This window comes from Microtus pennsylvanicus, chromosome 4 (genome assembly GCF_037038515.1).
Source record: "Microtus pennsylvanicus isolate mMicPen1 chromosome 4, mMicPen1.hap1, whole genome shotgun sequence".
NCBI classification, from domain to species: Eukaryota; Metazoa; Chordata; class Mammalia; order Rodentia; family Cricetidae; genus Microtus; species Microtus pennsylvanicus.
This window is the reverse complement of record NC_134582.1, coordinates 107,343,518-107,355,233: the sequence shown is the minus strand read 5'-3', so window position 1 is coordinate 107,355,233 and position 11,716 is coordinate 107,343,518. Positions and strand designations below refer to the sequence as shown.

The 11,716-nt window shown below is 43.9% G+C and overlaps 2 non-coding genes across 2 annotated transcripts; one reads left to right on the top strand and one right to left on the bottom strand.

Moving 5' to 3' along the window:
• The first annotated feature begins 888 nt into the window (after window positions 1-888).
• On the top strand, window positions 889-960 carry Trnaq-cug (transfer RNA glutamine (anticodon CUG)). The gene has a single exon. It is a non-coding gene; the product is annotated as a tRNA-Gln (tRNA).
• Window positions 961-1,269: 309 nt separating this feature from the next.
• Trnal-caa (transfer RNA leucine (anticodon CAA)) lies at window positions 1,270-1,374 on the bottom strand. Its single transcript has 2 exons — window positions 1,337-1,374; window positions 1,270-1,315 (listed from the first exon to the last, which is right to left on the bottom strand). It is a non-coding gene; the product is annotated as a tRNA-Leu (tRNA).
• Between the last annotated feature and the right edge of the window lie 10,342 nt (window positions 1,375-11,716).

Sequence of the window (11,716 nt, the reverse complement as noted above, 5' to 3'; positions counted from 1 at the left end):
GCTGTAGAAGAGGGAGAAAGACTCCGCCTTGGCACCAGCTGCCTGGTGATGAGGGAAAAGCTTTAACAAGCCACAGCAGTTCACGACTGCAGCTGAGGGCATGCACAGTAGTTGCTCCTGACCAGTCTGCAGATACCGCGTATCGAGTAAATGAAGCAGGGGGAAGGAGGGTCTATATACGTCTTTGAACAATTTCTAACGATAGGACTAGTAGTCACTTTGCTTTTTGTGCTGGGGGAAAACGCACAAACAGCAGGAACTGCTCTGGATGCTGCCAGACCCCCGAGATGCAGAAGAACATACGGGAGGTGCGGTGCACACCACGTGGCACCGGACCATTTCTGTAGTCCAGACACTGAAGACGAACATTTTCCACTTAAAAAGTTAATTCCTCCGATAAAAATACTATTAGGAACATCAAGAGGCAGAGATAAGAGATAAACATTCCATTTAAGGTCGTACTCCCCTTCATCTGCCTTCCAAAAACAAGCGCTTACAAAGAGCACAAGGACAGCTGTGCTGTGAAAGTAGACTGGGGGCAGGGGGAGAGCCAGAAGAGAAGGGAGACGGGGAAGGATGTTCGGGATAAGAGCAAAGTTTACTAACTTATGTATTTGAAAATGTCACAGTTGGACTCATTTACTAGTATGCTAACCAAAAAAAAAAAAAAAAGATTAAGAGAACAGCAAACACTCTAACAGGAAAATAAATAAATAAAAGAAGGACCAAGGATACAGCTGAGAAATTCACGAGAAGGTAACAATAAGTCACTTTGAAACAAACTAAATTTGTAACAGAATTTTAAATAACACTCGTGGGATGGTTCTAGTTTTGTTTTTTTTAATCACTGTCCAGAGATACACGTTGTAGCAGTAGCCAGAGTGGGTTGGTTCCATGGTGTAATGGTTAGCACTCTGGACTCTGAATCCAGCGATCCGAGTTCAAATCTCGGTGGAACCTTATTCCTAGGGATATTTTTGTTGGAAAGAAAGCAACAAAATTTCGTTGAATTCCATGCAATGAACAGCTCCTTTTGCATTCCAGCATTTGGTTCCATACGGCCCTGGCAGTGAAAAAGGTATATTTGACCCTGTCAACTCCAGACCCAACTGTCAGTTGTGTCACTATGGAGTTTGTGCACGTTTCCTAAACGGAGATGTTTTCCTGCTGGTGGAAAAGCACAGGGTCCCGAGCCGACTAAGACAGAAAATAAAAAGGAAAGAAGACAAAGAGTCTGTGAAAGTAATTGAAAACGAGTAAAAGACTACGTGTCAGGAGTGGGATTCGAACCCACGCCTCCATACGGAGACCAGAAACCCCATCCAGGGAAGCTGAGCTTGAGTCTGGCGCCTTAGACCACTCGGCCACCCTGACACCACGATAAGTAGTCAATTAATGAATCTTTCAATGATAATGAATGTGTATGCAATTGTAGACGTAGAAATACAAATTCCTATAAGGTAAACTCTTTTTTTCTGTCTAATCAGGGACTTAGACATAAATAGATAGATAGATAGATAGATAGATAGATAGATAGATAGATAGATAGATAGATAGATAGATAGATAGATAGATAGATAGATAGATAGATAGATAGATAGATAGATAGATAGATAGATAGATATAGATAGATAAGTGAATAATGAACGAATGAATGAATAAGTAAGTAAATAAATGAATAAATAAGTAAATAAATAAATATAAATGAATAAGTAGATAGATAAACAAATAAATAAATAAAATAATAATAAATAAACTCTCGAGGTTTTTTGCTTCCAATTCCGTCTGCAATTCAGCGTTTATCGGCCCTTGGGTGCCGCCCTTCTACTAGAGTGCAGCGGAGTTGGAAATCTCAAAGATCCTGCAAGCTCAGGTCTGGCTCAGAACCATTCATCCGCGTCACCCCGGGACTCACAGCTCAGGCTCTGTTCGCAGAAGGTGTCCTCTAGCTCCCGGTTGATGGACAGACAGGCTAGAAACACTGGCTGCAGTGTATGTGAAAACTGACGGCAGGTCTAAGAGGAAGACGAAAGATCAAGAATTAAAGGGTAGGAACTTTGGAAGGGAACAGTCAGAGACCGAAATGTCGGTACAGAGCACAAATCCCACATCCTTTGCTCCGCAGACTTGCAGACCAGACCGCTGGTGCTTCTTAAGGAACAGGCGAAACTGTCCCGTCTCTGGAAAATGGTACCATAGTAACAACAGACACTGACATTTGAGTTATTCCAAACAAATAGCTGGGTCTTGGTTTAATCACGAAGAATCTCTAGGCTACACAGCATCCAAAATCAGTTTTAATTTCTAATCTTAAGTATGAATAACAACCAAGGAAAATCAGGTACTTGTGAAATATTTTTACAATAAAGAAAAATTAAATATAATAGGAGGTCTGAGAGGACCTAAGGTGCGTGGGGGGGGGTGACAAATACAACACAGGAACTTGGAGTTTTGTTTTTGTTTTATTATAATAAACTCCTTCCGGAGGTAAAAGAAGAGAAAAATTCTTCAATAGTTTAGTGACAGAATTTTTTTTTGAAGTTACGAAACAAAGTTGAAGAAATCTCCTAGAAAGTGGGTGGGGTATAGAAAATCGGAGATGATCAACAAAACTCTTTTATAAAGTATGGTAGAAGACGTACTCTCACTCCCTGGGGCATCCTGGGAAGGAAAAGGTGGAAATGACAGAAAGGAGACAGAGAGTTTAGCAGAACGAAGACTTCAGATCCCCTGATGGGACCGCCCATCAAACGCCCCACATCTAGGCCAGCTTTTCTGTCTACCAACGTGGATAGTCTGCAAAAAGAAAGACAAATGCAAGATAGTGATAAAGGATCCGGATTCAGAATGCTGCCCTTTCTTAAACCCGGTATAACTGAAAGCTATAAGACAGAAGTCAATGACTTGTAAGATTAAACAAAAAATAAAAATCCAAGGTAGGTCTTCTCCTGATGGAGTGCAGCCAAGTTTGGAGCTCAGTTACTCAGTCACTCCTTGAACTCGTGACATCATCCTCCGAAGCAGACAAGGTGAGTCAGCCAGACTACTGACCTACTGACAGCCACGTACTTAGACATTTTCATTACCTTTGTTTATCCAGGAGGGGCAGATGGCGCGGTGTGCATACAGAGGTCAAAGGACAACTTGCAGAGTCAGTGCTCCCGTCTGGCCCTGTGGGACCCAGGCGTCAGACTCGGGCCTGGGAGCAAGCACGTTCACCACAGAGTCGCTTTACCAACCCTAAAGAGGGGGTGGGATTTACATGACTCCAAACATTTTATGTCCCACGTCCTCTCTCTCAGGAAGTTTCTGGAGAATTGTTCTAGCAAACATGACTTAATAAAAGCATGTGAAATCCCATAATAGTGACGTTCTCACAACAAAGAAGTAAAAAGAGATCTTCCAAGGCTTGCTGAGTTTCCAGGGTAGAGAGAAGCCAGTCTATGACAGAAGAGAGGGTAACACAACAGGAGAACACACATGGAACAGGAGACAACAGATTCTCACACCTTTAATCCCAGGAACCTGTCACCCAATGAGTTCCCCTTCCCCAGTACTTTTTATTCTCTTCTTACCGCAAGACAAGAACCCACCACATACAGGGTAATATTGGGATATATCTGGGAACAAACAGGCCATTAATCTGCATCTTAAATGGGAAAATCTCTTTAAATTATAAGAAATTTCCCGGAGTAAGGGGTGAGGGGAGAGAGAGAAAAAAAAACATTCTCATGACTAATAAACCTTACCCCTGCAATAACTCAATAAAATGCCTGCACTTTTCCAGGTCTGTAGGAAACTGAGTTTCTGGAAAGCTGGATTGATCCTGTTCTTTGACCCCTATTCTTTCCAGTTAGAAATTCTGCCTGAAAGTTCATACTCAGTCTGTTAGGTCTACAATCATAGGGACAAGTTCTCACGTGTTCAGTATCCACAGGTAAGCTAGCGGCCTTCAGGAAGACTCGGCAGGTCGAAAGCATTGCTACCCAACCTGACTGAGATCCACAGGCAGGAGGACCCGGAATCTTGTGATTTGTCACTGACCCCCCCAGACACACACAAATGCTGATATACGCATATATTTTTATGTTTTATTTTTTGTGATGATAACTGCACCATCCGCCTTTCCTTTCCTGCCATGTGCTCCTCTTCCCTTGCTCTCTCTCATCTCATGACCTCCTTTTCTTTGATTGTTGTTAGATAAGAGAATAGATCAGCAGTTAAGAAGAGTCATTTCTCTTTGAAGCACCACAAATTCAGTTCCCAGCACCCATGTTCGGTCGCTCATACTGCTGGTAATTCTAGCTTCAGGGTATCCCACACCTTCCGACTTCCAAGGATACATACACTCTTGTGCACACACCCACACAGACACACAAATAGATATAAATAAAGATGAAAAGGGAAACTAGGGGCTGGAGAGATGGCTCAGTGGTTAAGAGCACTGACTGCTCTTCCAGAGGACCCAGGTTCGCTTCTCAGCGCAGCACCCACATGGCAGCTCACAACTGTCTGTTCCAGGGTCTCTAACACCTTCACACCAGTGTACATAAAATAAATAAACAATAAGAAAAAAAGGTAAAATAAATCTTTACATTTTTTTATAATGAGGTCTCAGAGATGATATTTGTCACGGCCACCCTCGACCCGCAAGGATGACGCGACACCTGGAGCTCTTCTCACTGCAGTTTATTCCAGGACTTTATTCACTTTCTCTCTCTCTTCCCCTCTCTTCCTCTCCTCTTCCCCTCTCTCTCTGGGCAAACCTCTCCCAGCCCTTAAAAAGGAATGGGCTACCAACCCCGGATTGCCAGGTGGACACTGCCCATAGGCTCACGCATATGCAGGCAGCTGATAATCATTGCATGATCATTGATTATCATAGAGAGCACTCACTTTAGGGATTGCGGAGGGCGGGAGCCAGCACCCTCAGGTGCGCTCCACGCAACTCTCTACAGATATTTCTAAGTGAGAAAATGAAATTGACATATTACCTCAAACATATGACCTTGAGATAATGTCACAAAACTCATATTAAGGCTAATTGTACAACACAGTGGTGGATCACATGTGGCTCACACCTATGGTCCTGAAGGAGAGAGAGAGAGAGAGAGGGAGGGAGAGAGAGACTTTGAAAGATCAAGTACACCCTTTACTTCCTCCCAATGATACATCTTTTTTAAAATTTTTATTCGTGTGGTAGCTTAAGTGAGATGTTTCCCATAAACATCTGAATACTTGGTCTTGTGTTGGTGGGACTGTTTGGGGAAAGAGGTGTGACCTTGGAGAAGGTACATCACTAGAGATTGGCCTTAACAGTTTAAAGACTTGTATCATTACAATTTTGCTCTGTTATTTTGAGTTCACACATAGACATTATGTGAACGATCTTCATTCTAGATGCAAAACTGTGCCAGCCCAAAGAATTCCATGCCGCCTGTTTTAGGTAGGGTTTCTAACTAAAAAAAGACACTGTGGCCAAGGCAACTCTTAATAAAGAAAACATTTAACTGGGGTGGCTCACTTACAGTGCAGGGGTTCAGTTCATTTTCACCATGGTGGGACATGGCAGTGTGCAGGCAGACATGGTACTGGAGAAATACCTGAAGAGTCCTACATCTTGTAGGCAGCAGAAAGTAATCTGAGTGTCACACTGAGCAAAGCTTGAGCAAAAGAGACCTCAAAGCCTGCCCCCGCAATGACACACTTCCTCCAACAAGGCCACACCTCCTAATACTGCTGCTCCCTTTGGGGACCATTTTCTTTCAAATCACCACACCATCCTTGCAAAGCTACAGGTATTGCTTTCCACTCTCTGCCTCAATCCTGGAAACTACTGATGAATGTTTGCATATAATTTTAATATTTCAAAAGTACTATGAAAAGAATGGAGAGATGAATGGTTAGAAGCACTGCCTGCTCTTCCATAGGACCCAGGTTTGATTCCCAGTACCCATATGGTTTATAAAACTCTGTAATTCCAGTTCCAGAGGATTCATGGGAACATTCACACATGCTGGCAGAATAGCCACACACAGAAAATAAACAAATCTTTAAAGGGGGAGAAAATGGTACCCAAATCAAGTCCACTCACGCTCCATGCTCTTATTTACACACACACACACACACACACACACACGCACGTGTGTGAGCACACACACACACTTAGCCATAGTGCTGGAAATTTGGACATAGGCTCTTTCACAAGCTAAGCACGTCTATCACTAAAGTGTAACCTCAGCATGTGTTCAATCTCCCTCTCTCTCCATCCTCCTCCCTCCCCTTCTTCTTCCTTTCCTTCTAGGGTCTTACCAAGTTGTCCAGTTGGCCTAAAACTCATTCTGTTGTCCAGGTTGGTCTCAAACTTTTGATCCTTCTGCCTCAGCCTCTCAAGTAACTAGGCTTATAGGCCTGATTTGATATGTGCATATGTGTGTCTCTGTGAGTATATATACAGATGAACTTTGTTTTCTTCAGTGCTAGTATCAAACCCAAGGCATTTGGCTGCATACCCAGCCTCTGGAGTCATTGGTTCTATTACTTCCAGGAAGTAATTTTATGAGCACACACACTTTTACAGGAACTCTGGGAAAGGAGATTTACCAGCCAGGTGCAGAGGAAGTTGGACATACGGTACTAAGGAGAGGGAACGAGCCATGTGGGAAAACATAGACTAATATAAGTGGGTTAATTTATGTTTTAAGAGCTAATTGGGAATAAGCCTAAGCTAAGGCCAAGCTTTCATAATTAGTAGAAAGCCTTTGTGTTGTTATTCAGGAGTTGGTAGTCCAAAGAAAGACCTGTTACAAAGTGTGTCATTGGGGGTGGGCTTTGAGGTCTCAGAAGCTCAACCTAGGACCACTGCCTGCGGATCTGGATGTAGAACTCCCAGCTATCACTCCAGCACCATGCCAACATGCTTCCCACCAAGATGATAATGGACTCAACTTCTGAACTGTAGGCCAGTCCCAAAGAAATGTTTTCCTTAATAAGAGTTGCTGTGGTCGTGGTGCCTCTTTCCAACAATAGAAATCCTAACTAAGACACACACTAACTCTGAAAATTTTCTTGGTCAAGGGCAGAGAAAAGGAGAGGAAACAGAACTCTGTGCCTCTTGGGTTCTATGCGGCCTGTATGAAGGATCCGATAAAGGGGAGTCACCAGACGCAAATACCTCTGAGATGTTAAAGCCTGGCAGATTTTAGACTAAGTCGTTGGTCTCCTTAGAGTAGGTAGAATAAAGACAACAAATAGGAATTTATTTTACAACAAAACATTTTATTAAAAAAAAACGCTGTAATTATAAGTGTTGGTACACACCTGTAATCTTGGCACCCAAGATACTGAGAAAGGATGATTGTCAAGTACTAGGCCATCTTGGGTTACTTAGGGAGACTCTCAACAAAACAAAATACATAATAAGTGATAGTTTAATAACATTTTTGCTTGCGTGGTTTTTGAGAAAGAATATGGCTGTATAGTCCTGGCTGTCCTGGAACTTGAACTCAGGGATCTACCTGTCTTTGCCTTCTGAGTACTGGAATTGAAAGCATGTACCCCATATGTGGTTGTGTTTTAAAATCTTTGTCCTGTGTTTTAAAGGGTTTGAGCAATGTCTTGAAAGCAAAATAAATAAATAAATAAGAACAGACATGAGAAAATACCTTTAATCCCAGTACCAAGGAGGCAGAATCAGGCAGATCCCTGTGAGCTCCAGGACAGCTAGGGCTGTGTACAGAGACCCTGTCTCAAAAAAATCCACAAGATCGGTAGAAGAAAACGGAGGGGAAAGGAGGAGGAGGAGGAGAGGAGATAGGAGACAGGGAGAGAATGAAAAGGAGAGGGGAAGGGGAGGGAGGGGAGGAGGTGGGGAAGAAAGGAAGATGAGGGAAGAGGAAGAGTGATGTTTTCTGTCAGTTTAGCAGCTGCACATGAATCTACTGATACTTTCATTACCATCTGCCACCCCATGGCCCCTCAGTCAGTCATCGGCCACTCAGGATGCATCCTGGCAGGTCCCATGGCTGCTCTATTATGACCATGATATGTAGGTTTAAATTCAGTCTTTGTTCTATTTATCCATAAGACTCGGGACTCAAAGGCTGGGGCAAAAACCTACCAGATCAGAGAGGTTGGGTGGCTAATAGCTGACCTTGCTTTTTGGCTGGAGACACTGCAAAGAGACACGCCTCTTCCCTTGTCTCAGAACCGAAAGCACTAAACCTGCTCCTTCCTTCCTGTTCTTCCTGGCTATCCAAACTGTTGACTTTTCTATGGCCAATTCCAGTCAGCTAGTTGCTGGCTCTGCCCTGATTCAAGATTTAACTTATTAGCAAGTCTCAGGAGTGTCAGAGTGTGAACAAAATATCCTACAACAGAAGAGAGGAGGTAGAGAGAAGAGAGAGGGGGAAAGAGAGAAAGAACACACTTTTCCCATGCTGCCAGCTGAAGGCCTGAGCAAGGCATTGCTGCTCAGTGTGTACTGGTCCTTAACACTGCTTTACAAGAGATGCTGAAGACTGTCCTCATTCATGATGACTTGGTACATGAAATTCCCAAAGTGGCCAAAGCTTTAGACATATGCCAAATCCATCTTTGTGTTGTTGCATCTAATTGCAATGAGCCTGTGTATGCCAACTTTGTGGAAGTCTTGTTGTGGAATTTAACTAGGCAAAGACATGTTACATTTGTTCATGCTGCATTTGTTTAACTGAGTAAAGATGTGTTGCATTTGCATTAATTAAATAAAATTAACCTGGGTTCAGAGAGGTGGGGTCCGGCAGCTCGCTGACACGAAGTAGGTAGGAGTGCAGCATGGATTTTTCGGTTGGGGCCCTGTGGAAGGAGAAAGGCTTCCCGGAAAGCCAGCTAAGAAAGAAAGTTGGTCAGTTGCTACTCTAACTCTTTGAGCTCACAGGTTTTCACCCTAGCCTTTGAATCCTCGGTTTTATTAGAACAATTGAGACTTAGTTAACTCTACCTTTAGGCAGCAACAGAGTCATTATCTGGGAGAGCAGAACCCCCCAAGCTTAGGCCTTGGAAGCCTAACTGATAGAAGCTTAAAGCCCTACCGCTGTGAGGTTAAGATAGCAAAGCCCCTTCACCAAGTGCCAAATAAATCTAATTAAGGTCGGTGATGAGAAACTGGAGCAATGGGTGGGCCTCTGTAATACTGACTGAGAGGGGAAAGAAACCCAGTAAAGTGACTGGTTGCTATTGTTTAGTAGTTAAAGAGGACGGCAAATGATCTCTGGCTAAGGATGTCATCAAAGAGTACTTCAAATGTGAGAAATGAACAAATAAAAAAATGGCTAAGAAAAAAAACCTTTAACGTCACATCATGGCTTCTCTCATATGCAGAATCTAGATTTAGCAATACACACAGAGAGTACTGGGTACCTAACATGAGGAAAGTACAGCGACATATATTATGAAAAGGCTATAATGGACAAGGGAGGGCAAAAACTTAACTCAAAAAAGTCCTTAAAAATTTGACAAAATGAAAAAAAACATGGAGAAGTTTTAGGACTCTTCCTGGAAGTGGTATGAAAATAGTTGGGAAAGAAAGATTGGCAGCAGTTTCATTCATCTGACTATCAGTTCATTTCAAACTCATTTGCAAACTGATAGAGTACTGCAACAATTTAGGTCAAGGTGGATTAACGAAAATTCAAATGGCGTGGATGGAATTGTAGAAGAGCACTTGCCTAGCACAAGGCCCTGAGTTTGATCTCCAACACTGGGAACGTGGAAATGAGTAAACAAATTAAGCAATAAAGCAAATGACAACTCTACTAAATTTCGTGGATAAGGAGAAAACAACCATCATTTGGGAAAGGAGGGGGTCAGCAGGAATCCCAGAAGAGAAAGCTTCCATTCCCCCACCCCCACCTCACCCAACAGGCCAGTTTGCCTGCCTCCCCTCCAGGCCATCTGCCTCCAAAGGTTAAGAAAGCAGAGGCCACATCAGCCCTGAATGACAAGGCTAAACTACAGGCCTGCGCAGATGACCTAAGGACACATGTCTGCCTTCTGCATATCCTATTTACACACTGGCTTGCAAAACTTGTTTCTTCCTTCTGGAGAAAAAGAGTGGAATTTTCAATTCCTTTGAACCAGAGCAGACTCTGGTGTGACCTAGGCCAAATATTGGATCTTTTACTGGGAGTGTTCTTGATATTTGGGCCTGGAGTTTCAAAGGGGCAGGTTGGAGAAAGGAGGCTTGGTTTGGCAAGACCTGTTAGTACCTCGAATTTCGTGTCCCACGGTGAAGATCTGAGTAAAATCCTCTAAGGTAATGCTCTGGATGCAGAAGCCCCTGTTGCTCCAGTACAAGCGCAACACTGAGACAGTTCCAAAAGAAAGCCCCGTAGAGGTGACAGCATGCACACTGCAACACTATTCTGTGACAAGAGAATGGACATTCTGGGGCTACAAGACCTCGGGTCATCGTGGGATTCTCAATAGAGCAAAAACAAGCAAGTTTTAGGTTCTACTCAATGCCATCCAATGTACACGGTATTTTACTTAAACTGATGGGTGAGCATTGTTATGTCCAGATCTGCGAAGTCCCCCGAAAACCAGCAAGGAGACTGAGTCCCATATGTAAAAGCAAAGAGCCTTTATTTTATGCAAGTTTGCAAACCCCGCCTCTCCCCATGTCCAATGCATTGGAACAAACGGAAAGCCCCGAGCTCAGTTAGAGTTGGGTTTTTATAGTAGTAAAGGTGGGAATGCGGGATTTCTGAGGTTCAGGACCCCTGACTGACTGACATTTATTTGTCTAGGGGTGTCCTGGTGAGTGTGTGCTGGAAGGTGGTCCTATCTACAGTGGTTGGAATGTAAGGCGTAAGGCATTTCTTTTGGATGGTGCTCAGGTAATCTTAGTTTGTCAGCAACCTACTGAGATTCAGGCCTCTATTAAATTTATCGATAGCTGAGTCCTACTCTGGCCCGTGGTGGAAGTAAAGAACTTCCTTTGGGTGGCCTGCTTCTATTTAGCTTATCATGGCTGGCTCCCACAAGCCCCTTTATGGCTCAAACAGTTAAAAAAGAAAACCAAGTCTAACTCCTTGCTGGAGTATATCCCTGAAAAAAAAAAAAACAGGCTCAAGGGGGACACTGAAGTGGGTTGTTAGGTGTAAGAACTTACTAGAAGAATTATTAACGCCGCGCTCGGAGGGACCACAGTACGGAGGGACACTCAGAATTTCAGGCCCCAGCGACTTAAGAGAGCAGGCTCCGGTGGGGGTGGGGAGTGGGGTCCGAGAACGAGGCTCAAATGACAGAATCCTGGCAGAATTCTGGTCCTTTCTTAGAGGGTCTCCTAGGAAACCGCTGATTCCACAGCAGGTGGCGGAGGAGGGGAGGGAGCCCTTTGACACGCCTGGTCGGGCTGCCTCACTTGGGGAAGTGAGAAGTTTGGGCTCTTAGCCTGTTGAGAAGTCAGACTCAAAGGCGGGCTCTCGATGGGATGGCCCCCCAGTAGCTGTAACGCTAGGGAGAAAGGGGAAGACTTCAGTGGGTATCGGGCTCCGACCATCCGCACTCCGCTCTGAACTCTACCAAACCCCATTTCACACGAGAAGAAAATGAGGCTCGCAACGGTAAACCAACTTACTCCAGGGCGGAAGTAGACCTGGGCTTCTCCGTTTCTGCCATTCAGAAAAGTTGCTGATAATTCAACCTTTTTCAGGCAGTGGGAATCGCCGGCAGT